Here is a 22,310-nt window from a genome sequence, read left to right as displayed (position 1 = left end):
TTTTAGGTTTATTAAATCACCCAGGTGCTATTCTGATTGGATGTTTCCATCATCTCTTGAGAAGATAGGAAATTTATGGTTGCCGTTTGCTCTGTTTAGATAATTCTGCACAGTTCTCTTTTTTTTTGTATTTGCCATAGAGATAAAGTGCTTAAAATAACTAGTTTAGAGCTAAGGTGATAAAGCCTACAGATCCATAAATTGGGCCATGAATGATGCTTTAAGACACCTGCTATGCCTGAGAGGTGAGCTGAAGCAGGCGGAATGGTGAATGAGGGAGAAGAGTAGACAGGAAGAGATTCCTGACATGGAGCAGAAAGGATTCTGAGCTGGCTTTCCTATGGCTGTAGCTGCTGTGTGTGTAAATTGAGGCTGAATTGCCTCCAACCCAGGAGGAAGGAGTGCTGATGTAAGAGGTCCCAGAATGGCCTGATATGGGGTTGAGAAGGTAGCGCCATGTTGAATCAGTCCTAAGATTTGCTGTGCAGGGGCCGGGAGTGCTAACTTAATGGCATGCTCATTCTTCACCTGCTCACTTCACCCTGGCCATCTTCCTCCTGAGATTGGGAAAAGAAAAGAAACTTAAAAGGCCTCCTGTCTTTCCTCACTATGTATCTCTTTGTGACACAAAGTTGAATCTACTTTCCCAACTTTAATTATTTTCCCAAGTTATTTATTACAAACATTCCACGGAACATAGAAGGAAAATATAACAAATGAATAATATGACATATGCTATATACTTACCATCCAGGGCCAATGACAGTGAACATTTTGTCACCTCTGCTTTACCTACATTTGTGTATATTAAAAGAGGTGTCTCTGCATGTTTACGTGTGTGTGGTGTGTACATGAGACACAGTAAGTTGTATGTATCCACTGTAGAAGCCCTAGCCTGCATCTCCTCAGAATAAGAACAAAATTAATAACTCCTTCGTATTACCTAGTCTCCAGTAGATATCCAGATTTTCCCAGTTGTCTGACATATGTCTTTTTTATCTATTAAGTTTTTAAGATTTTAAAATATTTAATTGACAAAAGTTGTATATGTTTAAGGTGTAAGGTGTAATGATTTGATATACATACACATTGTATAAATGAGTATGACAATCAAATTAACACGTTGGTCCTCACCCATAGTTAGTTAATATTGTGTATGGTGAAGACACTTAAAGTCTGCTCTCTTATCAAATTTTAAGGAAACACAACAGCATTTTTTTTTTTTTTTTTTTTTTTGAGACGGAGTCTTGCTCTGTCACCCATGCTGAGTGCAGTGGTCCGATCTCGGCTCACTGCAAGCTCCGCCTCCCAGGTTCACGCCATTCTCCTGCCTCAGCCTCTCCGAGTAGCTGGGACTACAGGTGCCCGCCACCACGCCCGGCTAATTTTTTGTATTTTTGGTAGAGACGGGGTTTCACCGTGGTCTCGATTTCCTGACCTCGTGATCCGCCCTCCTCGGCCTCCCAAAGTGTTGAGATTACAAGCGTGAGCCACCGTGCCCAGCCCACAACAGCATTTTTAACTGTAGTTAGCATGTGCTACATTGGATTCCCAAAACTTAGCCTTGTTGTTTTTTTTTTTTTTTTCGAGATGGAGTCTCACTCTGTTGCCCAGGCTGGAGTGCAATGATGAGATCTCGGCTCACTGCAATCTCCACCTCCTGGGGTCAGGCGATTCTCCTGCCACAGCCTCCCGAGTAGCTGGGACTACAGACACATGCCACGAAGCACAGCTAATTTTTTGTATTTTTAGTAGAGATAGGGTTTCACCATGTTAGCAGGATGGTCTCCATCTCCTGACCTCGTGATCCGCTCGCCTCGGCCTCCCAAAGTGCTGGGATTACAGGCGTGAGCTACCACGCCTGTCCAAAACTTAGACATCTTATAACTGAAAGTTTGGACCCTTTGACCAACATCTTTCCATTTTCCCGTTTAAATTCCCCTCAGAAAACTGGGATTCGTATCACAGTTGACATGGTCTGTTTGACTGTTTATGCCTTTGAGTGTCTTCTAATTTAAAACAGTAGTTCTGAACCATTTCAGTTTCAGGACTCCTTTATGCTCTTAGAACGTGTTGAAGAGCTTTTGTTTGTGTGAACGCTCTTTCTCCATGTTTATTGTACTAGAAATTAAAATGAGAACTTTCTAAAATGCAGGCTTACCTGACTACATAGTCTATTATCTGTGAAAGTGACAATATCGTCACATATTCTGGAAAACTCCCCCATACACTCATAAGAAAATGAGAGTAAAACATGCCCGTAGCATCACAGTATTACCATGAAGTAGTTTTGACTTGGTGGATCTCCCTAAAAGAGTTCTGGGGACCTGGAACACACTTTGAGAATTACTGACCTGGAGTCACCCCCTACCATTTTTATTTTATGACAGTTTTTTCTTTCTTTAAAAATGTGTTAGTGAAAACTTAAAACGCATGAAATATGGAGAATTGTGTGGAATTTTTTGAATCTTTGTAATAAGTCACTGATAACACAGCAGTAGGGGGTGGAGGTTTGAAGTTCAGGTGGTAGTTGAAACTGAAGACAATCAGGTTCACAGTTTAGTCCCCTCCACTTCTAAGTTGTGTAGTGGCCCCTTTGCTTCAGTTTCCTTATCTGCATAATGAGGATAGTAACACCTATGCCACTGTTAGGTTAAAAGGATTAAATAAAGAGCATATATCATGTAGCTGCGACAGTACTTAACACATAGTAAATGCTCAGTGCATGTTATCTGTGATTATAGGGGGATTTCCAGTGGGCAGGGGAGCAATTTTGCCTCCCAGAGGGCAGTTGGCAGTGTCTGGAGAAATTTTTGATTGCCACATCTGGGGCAGGGAGTGTGTTGCTGACATCTGGTAGGTGGAGGCCAGGGATACTGCTAAACACCGTACAACGCATAGGACAGCTGTCTACAACAAAGAATGACCCGGTTCCAAATGCCAAGAGTGTTGAGGTTGAGAAATCCTATTTTTTATTGATTATTTTATTTTATTTTCAAGACGGGGCCTTGTTCTGTCACCCAGGCTGGAGTGCAGTGGCATGAACATGGCTCACTATAGCTTCAACCTCCTAGGTTCAAGAGGTCTTTTCATCTCCCAGGTAGTTGAGACCACAGGTACATGCCACCATGCCCAGCTAATTTTTTTTTTTTTTTTTGTAGAAATGGAGTCTCACTATGTTGGCCAGGCTGTCCTCAAACTCCTGGCCTCAAGCTATCCTCCCACTTCAGCCCCCCAAAATGCCGGTATTAAATGCATGAGCTACCACACCTGGCTGAAAAATCCTATTAAATAGCCAATTGAAATAGCTTCAGTCAAGCAGTGACCAGTTGTTGAGAGTGCAGGGGTGCAATCCCATATTTAACACTGCATCATTCAAAGCTGGTGTATGTATTGAATGAAGGTAGCCAGCAGCTGTAAAGCCCCTACTTGGTGCAAGGCACCATGCTGAGGACTGCAGGAATAACGTCATGTAGAGCGCCCTGCGGCCAGGCAGCGTGGAAGCAACAGGAAAGCTGGAGACCACGTCATATTCTGGGTCACCTCTTGTCTGTATGTGTCCCAGCCTCTTGTGCTTCACACGTCAAAGACATTCAAAAGGCAGCTGTGCATTTTAGTTTAAAGCTGGTGACTGAAGCTTTGTGGGGAAGCTTGCCTTGATGCTCCTATTTTTGTTCCAGTTGAAGCAAATGGGGCAGTTGCCTTCCCTTCAGGGACAAGCCAGCGCTTGAGATGTTCTGGCCACGGTGAAATTCCTCAGTGTTTGAACATCAGAGCTGCTCCTGGGGACCCCACACATGGAGGAGACAGACAGAGAGAGCATACTGTCTTCTCTCATAGAGACCCACCCTTCTTGGCAGCTGCCTCTAGGCATGCCCCTCTCACCATAGCTGCTGTGTCTGCTTCATCCACGTGTTGTTTCTTCGATTGGCTAAATTTTAGGTAATCACATCTTTAAGGAACAGCATCTCTTGACTTGGGGGTTCTCGAGCCAAGATGTGCAACGGAGTCAGTTGTCAACTCTTTAAAAGTGAATTCCTGGTCGGGCGCAGTGACTCACGCCTATAATCCCAGCACTTTGGGAGGCTGAGGTGGGCAGATCACAAGGTTAAGAGATTGAGACCATACTGGCCAACATGGTGAAACACTGTCTCTACTAAAAATACAAAAATTAGCTGGGCGTGGTGTTGTGTGCCTGTAGTCCCAGCTACTCGGGAGGCTGAGGCAGGACAATCACTTGAACCCAGGAGGTGGAGGTTGCAATGAGCCGAGATCATACCACTGCACTCCAGCCTGGTGACAGAGCGAGACTCCTTCTTAAAAAAAAAAAAAAAGGATTCCTGTTCTTTCGCCCAGACATTCTGCCACAGGATCCAGTAATCTGATAGCCAGCAAACTCCCTAAGGGGTTATCCTAGTTGGGATGGAGAATCTGTCCATTTGACCTAGTAAATGTGCTTTGAGTATCAGAAAATCAGAAGTTCCTAAGTGGGAAATACTGACGCTTGGTCCACATGGTCCTAATTCCTTTTTGCTTTTTCTAAATTCCTGGGATGCATGGAGGGGTAATGCTGCTCCCAGTTTAAAATCCTCCTCTGGCTTCTCATTGTTCTCAGAATGCAATACCTGTGGCCTTGATCCTGTGTAGAAGGCCCTGCACACTTGAGCTCCTGCCCACCCCCATATTGTCATCCCGGGTTGGTCTCCAATTTGTTATCTCTGCTCCAGCTGCATGGGTCTCCTGGAAGCTCCCTGATCAAGCTCTGCTCTTTTCTTTTTTTTTATTGAGATAGGGTCTTATTCTGCCACTCAGGCTGGAGTACAGTGGCACAGTCCTAACTCACTGCAGCGCTCTACCTCCCGTGCTCAAACAATTCTCTCATCTCAGGCTTCTGAGTAGCTGAGACGACAGGTGTGCACCACCATGGCTGGCTAATTTTTTGATATTTTTACATAGAGGGAGTCTTGCTATATTGTCCAGGCTGGTCTCGAACTCCTGGGCTCAGGCGATCCTCTCACCTTAGCCTTCAAATTTTCTGGGATTACAGGCGGGAGCCACTGCTCCCATCCAAGCTCTTTTCTGTCTCAGAGCCTTTGCACCCATGTCCCCTCTGCCCCAAATAGTCTGCCTCTTGCTTTCCAAGTGTCTGGCTCCTTTTCCTCCTCTGGTTCGGCTTTAAGGACATCCCATCTGATGGGCCTTCTCTGGCCTCCTGCCTGGTAAAAGTAGTTCTCCCTTACTATCTCACATACCACCTTGTTTTTTTGCATTTCTAGAAATAGTCACCATTGATAAAATTAAACGGGATTGTATATTTGCTGTTTCCCTGACCAGCTATTGCCACAGGGGCAGGGACCTTTGGGTCACCAGTCACCATCAGAGAACCAGTGCCTGGTTCAGTGTTTGGCAGATAGTTGGCACTCAGTATTTAGTGCATGAATGAATGTATAGCTGGATTCTCTCTAGCTGTTTCCCCATATTTACTGAGTGTCCTGATCTTAGGACAGATCCGGGAAAACTCATGCTGCCCCAGTCCCTTGGGCCCTCACGGGGGTTCTGGGCACAGCCTTGCTCCCAGGGTTTATACCCACGTGCTGTTGAGTGGGGGCAGAGCCATGCTGTGCCCTGAAAGCCCACAGAAGTAGGGGCTGTTTTCAGCAGGCCGCAGCCTCTGAGAGGCATCTGCTGAAAGCTGTTCTTGGCACGCCTGTGTCGGGAGAGAAGCAGAGCTGACGAAATGTCAAAGGGTGAATGGGATAATCAGGCCCCAGCCGTCAAAACTGCCACGCACTCAAGCCCGTCAGAGCGTACAAGAGAAATCTTTCAGACATGTCAGCTTCTCCACGTGTCTAATGGCAGAGAGCAAGGATGCCCCCAAGGGAGGTTTGCAGGGGCCGGTTCCCTTTGCCTGGAGCCTTTACAAGCCACAGTTGGGCACATCCATCATGGATATGGAGGCAGCTGGGAAGGAAAGGGAGGGCAGTTCTTCACAGAGTGCGGGGCATCTGTTCCAGTTCCCGGTGTGTGGAGTAAATGCCTGATTGGAGCCTGATTATCCCATTTCTGTGGCCTTCTGCTTTTCTTCAACGTTGGTACTCATGAAGCAATGTAAAGGTCTTACAATTCCTCGGCGCAGTAAACAGAGCTCAGGGAAGTCTTCAGGAAGATTGCATGCTCCTTTTATTCCCACGACAAGGTCCATTGAATTCCATTGAATTAACTTTGTTCCCTGGATCTGTCAGACATTGTCCTAGATCCTAGAAATAGAGCGATGGACAAGACAGACCAAACAGGTCCCTTTGGAGCCTGCGTTTCAGTTGGAACAGATAGACAATATATTAAATACATACCTAAGCCAACAGTGTACTTAAAGACTGCGATAGAATCCACAGAAGAAGGAGACAGCTAATAGGACAGGCAGTGAGCTGGGACAGCCACTTTAGATAGATAAAGACCATGAAGGATGAGCTCTAATCCACATCTTCCTCCCCATCTGTTTTTTCTGGATAGGGAATGGATGTCTATTTCTCCTGCTTAAGGAGTCAACATGAAGTTGTTACGTGAAGACATGAGGGTGATAGAGATGTGACTTTTGTGGGGTAACTCCAGATTTTCATCTGAGCCCCAGGAGGATGAGTCTTGATTTTACCTCTGCTCAGTTTGTGTGTATTAAGTATATCTCTGCTTTCTGGATTGCCCTGTGTGTTTCATTCTATCTCCTACCAGACAGACGAAGAAAAAAAACAGGGCAAGGCCTCCGAAGGTTGGGCTTGTTTTCCCAAGGGCTGCTTCCGGAGTCCTCAAATTTCATCTGAGGTTAATAAGATGCCTGTTTTGCCATCTACCTTCAGGATAGGTCATTACCTATTTCACTATTATTTGTAAAGTAAAATCGTTTGGCTTTGTGGGTATACCCCAGTGTTTTTGTTGTTGCTTACTTAGTTTTTGGCTTCATTAACATTTTGTTTTCACTTTATTATGTTTTTGTATTTTCTTAGGGTTTATTTCATTCTCCACTCTCTCCACCCCCAAGATTCCTGAGTTCAAGCTAGGTTTAACTATTTGTCCTTTCTTATTTGCTAAGACATACAGGTAAGGCTATATGTTTTCCTCTGAGAACAACTTTGGCTGTGTCCTGTCATGTTTGCTCTATAGCACGTTGCCATTTGGTTCTACATTGTTTATTAATTTCTATTTTGATTTTCTGTTTAGAAATATATTTTACAATTAGCAAGCATGCAGATAGTTTTGGGGATTGGTTTTGGGTTACTTATAATTTTACAGGATTGATGTGAGTGAGTGAGGTCCATTAGTTCATCAACTTAAAAATATTCTTGATTTCCTTTGTGGCCTGTACATAATCCCTTTTTAGAAGTGTACTTGAAAATCCTATGTATCTTGCTTGTATATTCGGGTTGAACAAAATCTTTTTGGATTTTATTTTTCTGATTGATCTCTGAATTTCTTTTCATTTCTCCTTTCTAGTTGGTGTTTCTGCAGGGGAAACTATTAGAATTAGTTTTTCTTCTTGCTAAGCTGTAGCACCAAGCCAGGAATTTCAAAGTAGGAAGAATAAAACTAAATAACCCCTTTATCATCTCCCCAGGTTGGCCAAGAGGATATTTCTGGTAATAAGATTTTATAGTGAAGTGGGGGTGAGCTTATTGATGCAGTGAGACTGCCTGTGGCAAGGATGTCTCTGCAAAGGCTGAGAGATCTACCTCTAGAACACTTTCAGGGGATGGCAGCATTTGCCCTGGTTGGCTTCTTAATGAGGCATTTCTAGAAATACACCATTTTGTCCACCAGGAAAAAAAAAATTCTAACAACCACATCACCAACAAGCATGCTTTAAAAGGCCAGGAGTTCAGGACCAACCTGACCAATATTGTGAAACTCTGTCTCTAGTAAAAATACAAAAATTAGCCAGGCATGGTGGCATGTGCCCATAGTCCTAGCTACTCAGGAGGCTGAGGCAGGAGAATCATTTGAACCTGGGAGGCAGAAGTTGCAGTGAGCTGAGATCATGCCACTGCACTGCAGCCTGGTCAACAGAGCGAGACTCCATCTCAAAAACAACAAAAACACCAACTTTTAAAAAAAGATTTGCAAAAATATATAATTAAGGTCATCTCTGAGCTGAATAAGCCTTGAAACAAAAAATCATCTTTTTTTCCCGACCATAACACAGAGCTTTAGAAACCTGTGAGAAAGAGAAGCGCTTCAAAAAGAAGACTTCACTGGTAGCCAAAAGCATCAGAGATGGTTCTGATAACCACTGGGGCTGCTGGGAAGTACTTAATAGAGCAATCTGTTATCTGGGAGCATTAACAGGGTGGATTGAGGCTGGATTGTTTTCCTCTTCAGATTAAACTGCAGCCTGGGAAGGCTTTGGGGAAGTGACAGGTAGGTGTGTTGTGCATAACTCTTCATTTTAACCAAACCAGCAGTTTCTTCCTCTCCTTTCCCCTAACATCAAGATGCCAGTGTTCTTTTTCTGTGTTTGACAAGTCTGTTGACAGCAGGCTCCTCCTCTCCTCCCTCCCACTTTTGTTTTAGGTGCCTGGTCTAACACATGAGGTCATTCACCTTTATCTTTGAAATGCTCGTAGCTGGTCTGAAGTTGCTGGAGAGGTGGTGGGTGGAGCACACTTTTGACTCCTTCAGCATTACATTCTCCCTAGCTTGCTTATCTCAGCTCATGGCTTTGGAGATGGATACTCAAGCTTTGGTTAGGGGGAGCATTACTCCAGCTGGATGCCTATGTAGTAGTATTCATGATACATTACAGAGTTTAAATGAAAAGAATCCTTGCCCAATCAGACCACCCGTTGGTACTGTCTGAGCAGTCACGTAACAGCAGTTGGGTAGCACCCCAACAAAGATCTCAATTCAAACCAAGTTGAAAAGACCCAAAATGTAATCTCATGGAGCTGAAAATTCCAGAGGGTTGGCCTTTCCCCCTAAGTGTGACGGAATCTGGATGCTCTAATGATGCCTTGAGGCATCTGTCCTACTCTGTCCTTTCCTTCTGTTTTTGTTTTATTTTTTTGGTGGGGGAGTGGCCACCCTCAGCTCCAAACTCTGACTATCTCAGCCTACCCAGCAGCAGGAGGGAGCCAAGTTTCTGCAAAAGCCTCAAGGCTTGAGCTCTTTGGGTTCACCTGGGTCAGGAACCCACCCCTAGAGCAGTCCTGCCAAAGAGAATGAGAACAAGTTGGCTTTTTTTTTTTTTTGGAAACAGAGTCTCGTTCTGTTAGGCTGGAGTGCAGTGGCGCTATCTGGGCTCACTGCAACCTCCAACTCCCTGGTTCAAGCAATTCTCCTGCCTCAGCCTCCCAAGTAGCTGGGATTACAGGCATGTGCCACCATGCCTAGCTAATTTTTGCATTTTTATTAGAGATGGGGTTTCACCATGTTGGCCAGGATGGTCTTGATCTCCAGACCTCATGATCTGCCTGCCTTGGCCTCCCAAAGTGGTGAGATTACAGGCGTGAGCCACCATGTCGGTCCCAAGATGGCTTTTTGAGATGAAAACAGGGAAAGAGCATGATGAAAGAGATGTTTCCTGAGTAGAAAATAAGAGTCATAGAAGTGGAAGAAGTTAAATAATTGCCACAGGGCCCAGCAATTATTTTGCCAGGTATATATATATATGTCCACAAAAGGTTTGTACATGAATGTTCATAGCAACATTGTTCGCAATATCCAAAAGGTAGAAACTACCCAAAAGCCCATCAAGGGAAGCCTGGATAAACACATTGTGGTCTATCCATACAGCTGAGTATTTTTTATCCATCAAAAGATACAGAGCACTGACATGTGCTAAAATGTAGATGAACCTTGAAAACATGCTAAGTGAGGGAACCAGACAAAAAACTTCACAGACCTTAGGATTCCATTTACCTGAAGTGTCTAGAGCAGCCAAATTCATTGCGACGGCAGATTGGTGGTTGCTGGGGGCTGGGGGCCGGGGGAGGGGTGTTGAGGAGTGGCTGCTTCACGGATCTGAGGTTTCTTTGCAATGAATATGTTCTGGACTCACATAGCGATGATGGTTGCTTAATATTGTGAGTGTATTAAGTATTACTAATAATACATTTTATCTTACATGCATTTCGCCACAGTCAAAATAAATATTAACCCATTTTCAATTGAACAACTAGATGGAGCAAATCAGGATTGCTGAGTGGGCAAAATTATTCTGTAGCCCATGTCCATAGGTGCCATCAAGATCAAAACCAACACCAGTGTAACTTGTGAATACAGGCTGAGCTATGGAAGATATGGGAACATATGCCTTTGTCTCTTAAGCCACAAGCCCTGGTTTTCATTTTCAAGTTTCTGCACTGTGATACTGCCTGAGGCCCTGGGTTTCTGTAAAAGAGACAACTGTCACCCTCTACAGTACTAATCCTACACTCATACACATTTCTTTCCTTTTTACTCACGTGCAGTTTAAACTGCTAGGCACCTCACAGGCTTATCCTTCTTACTAGTTCAACTGTTTGAGTTTATTGAGTCTTCCGTATGTTCCTGGAGCTTTTCTTAGACCTGTCAACAAACTTGGAAGTGTATAAACCGTAAACCCAATAACTAAGTTTAATAAGTACTGACTGTCTGCTAGCATCTCTGTTCAATACATTATTTTTTTCATTGCATTCTCACTCCAGCCCTGAAAGGTAGGTGCTATTATAAGCTCCACTTTGCAGATGAAGAAACTGAGGCTCAGAGAGCACGAGGAAGTGGCCCAGCTGGCAGGTGGCAGGGACGGAATTCAGACTCAGAGCCCCCCTCACTGAAATCCCTAGTGAAGCCATCCAGCAGAGTAAATGAGGACATCAGCAAATGCTGGGTGCTCTCAGCCTCACACAAACCAGAGAAACATCCATTAGAAAGCACAAATTAGACCATCTTGCTCTCTTCTGTGGATTCCCTATTTATAGAGTGCCCAGTGGATGCTATTTCTAACTTAAGCTAGGAGGTTTTCTTTGAAAGTTTCAATCTGCAACTTAAAAGCAAAGCAAGAGCATAAAAGAGCTGGGAGTGCACTTCACCAAATGCGGTTCTGAAATCTAAGAGCAAGGAGGCAGGGGGAAGAGAGATGATCATCTTATTAGTGTAGAAGGATAAAGATGATCAGAGAGGGATGCTCCATTATTTATAGGAATCTGGTTCTTTTCTATACACTTCACTGAGGCATTTGATATATTTGTGCTGGAGATTAACACTGATGTTATTTTCTTTAATGTCTGTTTTTAGTGTATGCGGTGCATGTTGGCATTCAGGAAATTCAGCCAGAGGAGAAAAACAATAGTATTAATTAGGAATGTCAGTCATGGGTGTTATGAAATTCAAAACTGCCAAGTTTCTGGAGCATTTAGTGGTAATTATAATAGACTGTGGAGACAAGCTGTTCTTCGTTTCCTATACGGAAATGCACAGTTTGATGGGCAAGTGATCAAAGTGCTAATGCAAACCCTTCTGAAAGGGGTGCCTCTCTCACCCTGTTATTTTAGGAGCCAATGCTTTTGCTAATTCAGAGCTGCCCGGAGAGAGGAGACTATCCAGTGAATATAAGGCCCCTTGTCTTTTTATAATTTAAAATGACTATTCAAATTGTATCTCCACCCAAGTTGCAGTGTGAGCTGGGGGTTGAAGGATACCACCCATCAGCCTGGCAGAATATTTAGATTTAAATCAGAGCCATAGCTTTTTCCCGGTAGAGTCATACTTATAATCCGTTTTCTCTCAAAGTGATGAATAATAAAAGCCTGTCCTATGTTCTTCAGGTAACCCAGTTAAATGGGTGGAGAGATTTGCGTCTTTGAGAATTGAAAAAAAAAGGGGTGCAACTTTCTTGGACTTGACTGGGTTGCTGGTTAGAGGTTTATGTCTCTTGGTATGTTTTAGAGTCATTCTATCAGTCTGGGGGCAGGCAGTGGATCAGGTAGAATGGCAGGGATGGAAGGATTCCATCCTCAGTACACTAATGTATTGTATTCTCTTAGGTGAGCTTCACAGTGGTGCTGTGGAACTGTCTGGGCACATGCCTACCTATCTGATGAGTAAAATCAATTACAGAGAGATCAATAAACCTGCCCCAGATTATTCTGATGCCACATGTCAGGAGGGCTCCTGACTTCATGACTGGTGCTGGCTCTACTTCAGTGCTTCCTACCGTTTCTGCACCTCTTCAGTGCCCTCCTGCCACAGGGCCTTTGCACATCCTAGTCTCCATTTCTGCTATGCTGAACCTTTGAAGGCTGGCTTTGGGTGCACCTCATTCTTAAAGGACAAGTACACCCCTCCAGACCCTAGGAAGAACACAACTGTGGAAACAGTAAGTGCGCCACGTTCCCTGTAAGATTTTCGTTTGAAGAAAACAAAACAATCCACAAAGAGTAAGTCATATTTTCCAGGAAAAGGCAGAGCAGTGGGAGATGAAGACTCATCCATCTCTGATTTTTTTTCTTTTATAACCACCACCTCCATTAGCTGGAGATAATGATGTCAAGAGGAAAAAACTTTAGCGGTTGTTGGTTTGCCTGTAATTTGTGTGGCTCACAAGCAGCCCAACTAAATTCAGTGGTTTCTCATGGTTCTACCTAGACCAGAGAAATAAGAGAGGGATGATAAGAAATCCTTCACCCTAGGTGTGTGTGTGTGTGTGTGTGTGTCTGGGTTTTCATTTTTAATAATTAATAGTAGTTCCTTCTCCATCCTGAACTTTTTCAGAAATAATTAGGGAGCTTGGGGTTGGGTCAGTAATTGCTCAGAAATGTGCTTGGCTGCAGAGAAGCCTCCACTCTGGGGCGGGTGAGATGGAAACGCCTCCATCACCTCCCAGCAGTTTGGAAGTATGTCTAGCGGCATCTCTGCATCCTTTGGAAAAGCAGGGCGCGCATTTTCCTGCTGATACACACAAGCCTTATAATTTAGCATTAGAAAAGAAAAATGGTTTCGAGCAAGAAAATATATTTAGAGCTCATTATTCAAGTAGAAGTCACAGAGAAGGGGCAAGGACGGAGCCAGTCAACAAGAAGCAACCCACATTATAGGGTCAGAGGGAAGCCTGTGCCTGGCGCCCAGGAGCCAGGCAGGAAGCAGGTTCCAAGGTCGTCAGGGTTGATATCAAGGTCACACCTCAGTAAAGAAGATACATGAAGGTATCTTCTCTCAGAGTGAACCCATCCTGAAGGCTCTGTCCAGAACTACTTCTGTGGATTTCCTTCCTCTCTCTGGCTTTCAGCACAGGTCAGTTCACAGTCCGTTTCCATGTTCAAGCCTCAGCAAGGTCTCGCTTGGCACCCAAATGTTGACGTCAGTGTCACTGAGGCCAGACTTGATTCGTCAAGTGGAAGGGGCTCCATGGAGGGCAACTATCTCCATTCAGTGAAGTTCGTATCTATTTTTTGGGGAAGCCCACATTGTAATTCTTTTCCATGTTTGACTTGCATTTCTTCTCTCCTTCTCTAGCTACTTATTGTGGCAACCCACCTGTCTGTCTCCACGCCTTCACTCTTCTACCTTACAAATACGTATACACATGACAGTGCATCACTGTAATTCTTGGCCTCACTGTAGGCCTTGCAATTCTTTCTGATGTTGCCTAAGACTCATTAGTATTTCCCAGCTTAGCATTTTGCCTGCATCATGTGCTTCAGCCTGCAGCTTTTCTCCTCTTCTGCATGAAGGCTGGTTACAAAATGGAAAGGGGGAATGAGGAAGCCCCATGGGTCTTGATGCATCCAGGGGAGAGGAAAGAGAACAAGTGCTTCTGCGTGTGACAGGGACTGTGCCAGTTGGTTTATAAACACCTTCTTGCCATTGAATCATTCATTCTTGGTTGTCCATCCTCTATGTAGTACTGTTCTGGGAGGTTCTACAGCAAAAGACACAGCAGATATAAGTCCTGTCTTCATAGTTCTTAGGGTCTAGAAGTGGGGCATGTAATTAAGAAGAAATTACAGGTATAATAAATGTTATTCTGGAAGGAGCATAGGGTATTGTGAAAATCTTTTAAAGCAATTGAATTTAACCAGATTTAGGGTTCAGAGAAGCCGTTCCTGAGTAACAAAGACTTGAAGGATGAATATGACTTTTATTTCCCAGGTAATCTCCACTTTCCTCTACAATGGGTAAAATATTCATGTCTGTTTGCAAGTGGGGGAGCTGAAGTTTAGTGAGGTAGGGGTATCATGCCCGGGTGCAGGTTGATAGCGATGGGGCCAGGATTCAGTCTCACGTTTGACTCCAGAATCTATGAGACTCTTCCATCACATATCAGAAAGTCTTGACAAAGGAACTTACAGAGCATTGGTAGACAGAAGGCTTCCTGGCAGAGCCCAGGTTCTGTTTGTTTAGAATTGGAAGCATCTCATAGAACATAGTATTGGGTTAGTGCCAAAGTTATGGCGGGTTTTGCCATTACTTTTAATTACTTTTGCACCAACCTAATACGTGGCGAATGCATGGACTTTGGAGAAAGGTTTTTGATTCAAGTTCTATTTGGTGATTTTCACAGATTTGTAACTTCAGATGAGCCACTTTTCCTTCCCTATGGTGAAAATCTGTTGGGCAGATTCAAATATATAATGCTGGTCTGGCGCACATAGTAAGTTATGTAAAAATAGCACATTGTGGCTGGATATGGTGGGTGGCTCATGTCTGTAATCCCAGCACTTTGGAAGGCTGAGGCAGGAGGATTGCTTGATCCCAGGAGTTTGAGACCAGCCTGGACAACACAGCTAGACCCCGTCTCTCCGAAAAATTTTAAAAAATTAGCCAGGCATGGTGGTGTGTGCCTATAGTTCCAACTACCTGGAGCCTGAGGTGGGAGGATTGCTTGGGCCCAAGAGGTCAAGGCTGCAGTCAGCTGTGATTGCACCACTACACTCCAACCTAGGCAAACGATAGAGACACTGTGTCAAAAACAGTGTGTGTATAGATATGAATATACACTGTATATATACATCCACTTGTGCATGCACGCACACACGTGCACACACATGTGCCCACCCACACACACACACACATAGAAAGAGAGAGAAAACACATTTTTGGGTCCTAAGGAACAGAAGAAGGGATGAACCAGCCCAGGAAGCTGTCCTCTTTGGGAGAGACCATTTACTACTGATCATTTCTAGACTTTGGGCTAAGCACATTGGTGCTTGAAAAGAGAGAAGCATCCCTGGGTTTTCAGCCAGGCGGCCACAGATGTGAACAATAGAGAACTCAGCTCACGTGCCCAGTGGGAAGAAGACAATCGCTCCCCAAACACAGCTGCCTCTTTCTCAATTGGACCCAACTTGGCCAGATAATGGAAACACAGAAAACAAGGCATGGGGAAAACGAGCTGTTTATGTTTAAACATGGCAACGGAGCCTCAACACTGAGCCTTCTTGGATGGCATCCGCGTGTCATCGTGCAGCCCGTGTGGCTACTGGGCCCAGCCTACGGATTTGCGAGGCTGTGCTGGGGCCCATCTGTCAGGGAGGGGTAGATGATTAATAGCATCTGTTCTAGTCATCCACTCTCCTTGTGGATGGCGTGTGGAGACATGCTGCTCCTCTCCATTCTCCTCAGGCAGCTCCTGGAAGTTGCAGCAGACATTGCTTTGAAATAAAGATGAGGGGCACAGAGCTCCTCCTGCTGGATGTGGTTTGGGGTAATGAGCTCTCATTTGGGGGAACATAATTTTCTGGGTTATGAAGACTCAATGGGCTAAGTCTTTTGTCTATAATTAGGTTATTAGAGGGATCACTTACAAAAGGAAGGCATCGCATGTTCTCAGTCATAAGTGGAAGTTGAACAATGAGAACAAATGGACATGGTGGTGGGGAGGGAACGTCACACACCAGGGCCTGTTGGGGCATTGGGGGGCAGGGGGAGGGAGAGCATTAGGACAAATACCTAATTCAAGCAGGGCTTAAAACCTAGATGATGGGTTGATAGGTACAGCAAACCACCATGGCTCATGTATACCTATGCAACAAACCTGCATGTTCTGCTATTCCAGAACTTCAAGTGAAATTAAAAAAAAAATTAAAGGAAGATATCACACCTTTGTACCCACCCATTTGCATATCCATTCATCTATACTTGCATCTATCACTTATTAAGGTATCATTTATGAAACATTTATTGTATAGCTGCCCATTTATGTGTGTGTGTGATATCACATATCATTTAGGAAGTTAAGAGAGCAGACTCAATCTCACATCTCCCTCTCACTAGCTGTGTGACCTTGAGCAATTCACTCACCCTCTCTGAGATTCAGTTTTTCCATGTGCAAAATGCAGATAGCAATGAGTTGTTGTGAGGATTGAATGAGATTGTGCCTGGAAAGTTCTCAGAACACGCTGGGTGTGGTGGCTCATACCCGTAATCCCAGCACTTGGGGAGGCTGAAGCAGGCAGATCACTGGAGGCCAGGAGTCTGAGACCAGCCTGGCCAATGTGACAAAACCTCATCTCTACTAAAAATACAAGAAACTAGCCAGGTGTGGCAGCACATGCCTGCAATCCTGCAATTCCACCTACTTAGGAGGCTGAGGCACGAGAATCGCTTGAACCTGGGAGACAAAGGTTGCAGTGATCCGAGATTGTACCACTGTATTCCAGCCTGGGCAAGAGAGCAAGACTCCACCTCAAAAAAAAAAAAAGTGCTCAGAACAGTGCCTGGGCACATGGTACTATTCAGTAAATATTGGTGATTGAGTTTTGTATTTGTACATTGATGAACAAAACTGAGGTAGCAAGTATGACTCTCTGTCCACAAACAGGTATGAAGTAAATATCTCAGTTTTCCTTTTTCTTCTAGAAAATCAACTAAAACTGGCCTCCAATTCTGCATCCTTCCGGGCTGGTGGGAATTTCCTGCTCAGTCATTATGGAGGGCAAAGTCAAATGGACAGAAAGGGAAGACCGAGAAGTTGAACCCAGGCCTCTGATGTTGGTTACTATGACAGCTTCTCTTGCTCTGTGTTTCTAAAAGACCAGAGATACCAGTTCTTTTGAGGCTGTTGAGTGAGTATCACTAAAGAATAGGTAGTTCTGAAAACTGGCACAAGGCAGGGATGCCCTCTCTCACCTCTCCTATTCAACATAGTGCTGGACGTTCTGGCCAGAGCAATCAGGCAGGAGAAGGAAATAAAGGGTATTCAATTAGGAAAAGAGGAAGTCAAATTGTCCCTGTTTGCAGATGATATGATTGTATATCTAGAAAACCCCATTGTCTCAGCCCAAAATCTCCTTAAGCTGATTAGCAACTTCAGCAAAGTCTCAGGATACAAAATTAATGTACAAAAATCACAAGCATTCTTGTACACCAATAACAGAAAAACAGAGAGCCAAATCATGAGTGAACTCCCATTCACAATTGCTTCAAAGAGAATAAAATACCTAGGAATCCAACTTACAAGGGATGTGAAGGACCTCTTCAAGGAGAACTACAAACCACTGCTCAATGAAATAAAAGAGGATACAAACAAATGGAAGAACATTCCATGCTCATGGGTTGGAAGAATCAATATCGTGAAAATGGCCATACTGCCCAAGGTAATTTATAGATTCAATGCCATCCCCATCAAGCTACCAGTGACTTTCTTCACAGAATTGGAAAAAACTACTTTAAAGTTCATATGGAACCAAAAAAGAGCCCGCATCGCCAAGTCAATCCTAAGCCAAAAGAACAAAGCTGGAGGCATCACGCTACCTGACTTTAAACTATACTACAAGGCTACAGTAGCCAAAACAGCATGGTACTGGTACCACAACAGAGACATAGATCAATGGAACAGAACAGAGCCCTCAGAAATGATGCCGCATAGCTACAACTATCTGATCTTTGACAAACCTGACAAAAACAAGAAATGGGGAAAGGATTCCCTATTTAATAAATGGTGCTGGGAAAACTGGCTAGCCATACGTAGAAAGCTGAAACTGGATCCCTTCCTTACACCTTATACAAAAATTAATTCAAGATGGATTAAAGACTTATATGTTAGACCTAAAACCATTAAAATCCTACAAGAAAACCTAGGCAATACCATTCAGGACATAGGCGTGGGCAAGGACTTCATGTCTAAAACACCAAAAGCAATGGCAACAAAAGCCAAAATCGACAAATGGGATCTCATTAAACTAAAGAGCTTCTGCACAGCAAAAGAAACTATCATCAGAGTGAACAGACAACCTACAGAATGGGAGAAAATTTTTGCAACCTACTCATCTGACAAAGGGCTAATATCCAGAATCTACAATGAACTCAAACAAATTTACAAGAAAAAAACAAACAACCCCATTAAAAAGTGGGCAGAGGACATGAACAGACACTTCTCAAAAGAAGACATTTATGCAGCCAAAAAACACATGAAGAAATGCTCATCATCACTGGCCATCAGAGAAATGCAAATCAAAACCACAGTGAGATACCATCTCACACCAGTTAGAATGGCCATCATTAAAAAATCTGGAAACAACAGGTGCTGGAGAGGATGTGGAGAAATAGGAACACTTTTACACTGTTGGTGGGACTGTAAACTAGTTCAACCATTGTGGAAGTCAGTGTGGCGATTCCTCAGGGATCTAGAACTAGAAATACCATTTGACCCAGCCATCCCATTACTGGGTATATACCCAAAGGAGTATAAATCATGCTGCTATAAAGACACATGCACACGTATGTTTATTGCGGCACTATTCACAATAGCAAAGAGTTGGAACCAACCCAAATGTCCAACAACGATAGACTGGATTAAGAAAATGTGGCACATATACACCATGGAATACTATGCAGCCATAAAAAATGATGAGTTCGTGTCCTTTGTAGGGACATGGATGAAACTGGAAAACATCATTCTCAGTAAACTATCGCAAGGACAAAAAACCAAACACTGCATGTTCTCACTCATAGGTGGGAATTGAACAATGAGAACTCATGGACACAGGAAGGGGAACATCACACTCCGGGGACTGTTGTGGGGTGGGGGGAGGGGGGAGGGACAGCATTAGGAGATACACCTAATGCTAAATGACGAGTTAATGGGTGCAGGAAATCAACATGGCACATGGATACATATGTAACAAATCTGCACATTGTGCACATGTACCCTAAAACCCTAAAGTATAATAAAAAAAAAAAAAAGAATAGGTAGTTCTGCAAATAATATGTTCTCCTATGAGAAGGCCGGGTTCCAGTGTGAAATCCACCTGCACATTCACATTTTAGTTAAACTGAGTTTTGTGTTTTGGGCAGTAAGGCCAATAAGAGGTAGTCAAAGAATTCTTAGGGGAAAATGAATGCACTTTCTATAGGTCCCTGTTTGCAGTAGATAAATGGGCACGTAGGTAAATGTGGGATTAGGAGTGAAGCATAGACTTCCTACGACTCACCTGCCTCCCTCATGTTGCTTTTGTTTGAAGTCAGGGTTGAAAGAAATTCACTGGACCAATCCATATTAAACATTTATGAATGAGACACTAGATTAACTTCTGTGGATACAGCAGAGAATGACAGAGGCATATTCCCTGCGCCCATGGAATAAACATGTTGTATTAGTAGAGCTTGTTACAGGGTCCTTCCATCAAGTCTAAAAACCAAATTTCTCTGAGTTCAGAAGGTGAGTAGCAGTTAGCTTGGAGAAGAGTGTTCCAGATGGAGGAAATTGCATGTGCAAAGGCTTGGTGGTGAAGCAAACACTGTGTTCTGGAGGAACGTGTTAAAGTCTTATGAAGATGGATTATGAGTATTAGGGGGGCAAAGAGACATGAAGTGAGGGAGGCAGGTCTTCAGGACCAAGATTGTTAAGGAGCTTTGTTTTTATTCCATGTGCCGAAATGCGTGCTATGTCGGGTGCTCATTGTAGAGCACCATGGAGCTCTGTGTGTGTACATATTTCAGCTGCTCAGCATCTGAACCCTTTTGTATATTTAGGGATTCACTATTGTGTTGGTGTTGATGAATGTCAGGAAGTTTAAAAACACCAGATACTCATTCCTCTCCTCGCCTCTCCTTTCCTCTCTTCTCTTCTGGGCAATTTGGTCCAGCCTGATGCTTCCTTCTGGGACACCCGCTCTGGTGCCAGCAGCCCACAGGTGCAGGGAGAGTTTAGAAATTGTTCTGAAGCAGCACCAGCCAGTCAGTGTCCTCTGAAGAGGGCAGTGCAGTCTGAATTAGACTGTTCTGTGGTGTCATCTGGGTTTAGCGGCTGGTCTTGTTCTTAAGCCTCTGTTGCAATTTGTTGAACAAACAAGTATTCTTCCCAAGAACTCCTTTTCTTTTGAAAGAAATTCCTGCCAGTTTCTATTGTTCTTAAACAAGAACCCTAATCAATATAGAAAGTGAACAGATTTAGGGCATATGTGGAAGGGGGTAGGGCAAGGGCTTCATGATGATCTTTTGAATATTTCAAGTTAGAACCCATTTCCTAAGCTCAGTGAGCCGTGTCCATGGTCCTGGATGGTTACGTGGTTAATCATTGCTTCCTCTGGGTGCTTGAGCCTGTCCCACAGGAATCTATTAGCCGGCGTAGGCAAGTGAGAACCTCAGCTGAGGTCTCTGCTCTTCCTCCAGTGTTTCTCACTTCCCATTGTCTTTGGACAAATGGTACATGGAGTTTGTCGACATTTGTGTTTCCAGATGAAGGTGGTGGCAGTGTGTGTAGAGTGGTGGCTGCTAAAATTCACTTTGAGTCAACCCCCTGTTCTAGCACGTTAAATTTGCTACTCAGTGCTCACTCTTCTCATTCTTATTTGTAGACCCAGCTCATGGGTAAGGATGGACAGATTCATGGGAAGAAGAGCGATGGCTTAATTAATGGTAATGCAGAGGATGTAGGTACCTTGGTGATTGGGTTTACACATATGCAGAATTGGATGGAAGGCTAAGATGCAGAATGGGATAATTGAACTGTTAGCTGAACTGGAATTTAGCAGTTAATCACTTTTATGAAACCTGCATCTCAATTCATTACTCCATTTATGCCTTGTTGCAATACATAGCTGTTCAGCTAATTGGCAAACAGAAACCAGGCAGAGAACCCTGGAAAGGGCAAGGCTATCAAAGGTACTGTGATCTTTTCTGCAAGGGCACATCTTCATTTAATCCAACCAGGAGTTGCCTGTTCATCTGAGCCTCACACTTATCTTAAGGTGAGCACTAAACAATATGCTGAAGTCATGCTGTTACATCCCAAGTTTTATGACTGACCACCAATTCTCTCTTTTGTTTTTTTAAACAATTTAAGTTCTGGGATACAAGTGCAGAATGTACAGGTTTGCTACATAGGTATACATGTGCCATGGTGGTTTGCTGCACCTATCAACCCATCATCTAGGTTTTAAGCCCTGCCTGCATTAGGTATTTGTCCTAAGGCTCTCCCTCCCCTTGTCCCCCACCCCCCGACAGGTCCCAGTGTGTGACATTCCCCTCCCTGTGTCCATGTGTTCTCATTGTTCAACTCCCACTTATGAGTGAGAACATGCAGTGTCTGGTTTTCTGTTCCAGTGTTAGTTTGCTGAGAATGATTGACCATCAATTCTCTTTCGTGAAGTCCTCTACCCAATTATTACCTGGTAATGAACTTTTTAGTATGGTGATTAAAATAATGGGCTTTGGCAACACAGCCATCCAGATTTGAAATTGGACTCTACCACACGTTTTCTGGGTGACATTGCATAAGCTCCTTCTCTCCAAATTTCTGTCTCCTTTATACTTACCTTAAGGGAGTTGTAGTGAGGCTTATATGAAAGTACAGTTCATAGTGAGCACAGTGTTTAGTCTGGTGCCTGGCGTTTAGTCTGTGTTCTATTCATGCTTCCTGTCATTGCCCTCTTTCGCCTGGGAAACATATATTATTTTAAGGAAAGGAGGAACAAAGGAATATCTCCTTTATGAGTTTGTTGAATCAGAGACAAGAAACGGAAAGGGATGTTAGAGTAGGGGCCCAATTGATTTAATGGAGAGAAGTTTATCAACAAAGGCATCAGAAGAGGGACATCATGGGACTGGCAGGAGAGAAGGAAATTATGTGTGGGGGTCAAGGTACAAAAACACATGAGCTGTGCTTGCAGGGGCATTGCTGCAGGACGCCATGAAACCTTTCACGATTTGGGTGCGGTGTGGCTTAATGGATATGGGGGCTCAGTCTGGTGGAGATTTGTTTGTTTTGCTTGATGGAGGAATAAGAAGGTCCCATCTGAAAAAAATCTTCACTTTGCAGCCAAGTCCATTGAACCCTAATGTCCTGTTAATTTCAGGGCTCTCTTTTCATGGGTATGGATCCATGGGGGCTGAGGCAGGCACAG

The 22,310-nt window shown here is 43.8% G+C and overlaps 1 protein-coding gene across 2 annotated transcripts in view; it reads left to right on the top strand.

The window, feature by feature from the left end:
- RBFOX1 (RNA binding fox-1 homolog 1) overlaps positions 1–22,310 on the top strand; it is a 2,507,416-nt gene that overhangs the window by 432,101 nt on the left and 2,053,005 nt on the right. The window lies entirely within an intron of this gene.

The sequence above is a fragment of the Symphalangus syndactylus genome, chromosome 14 (assembly GCF_028878055.3).
Source record: "Symphalangus syndactylus isolate Jambi chromosome 14, NHGRI_mSymSyn1-v2.1_pri, whole genome shotgun sequence".
NCBI classification, from domain to species: Eukaryota; Metazoa; Chordata; class Mammalia; order Primates; family Hylobatidae; genus Symphalangus; species Symphalangus syndactylus.
This window is presented reverse-complemented; position numbering and strand designations above follow the sequence as displayed.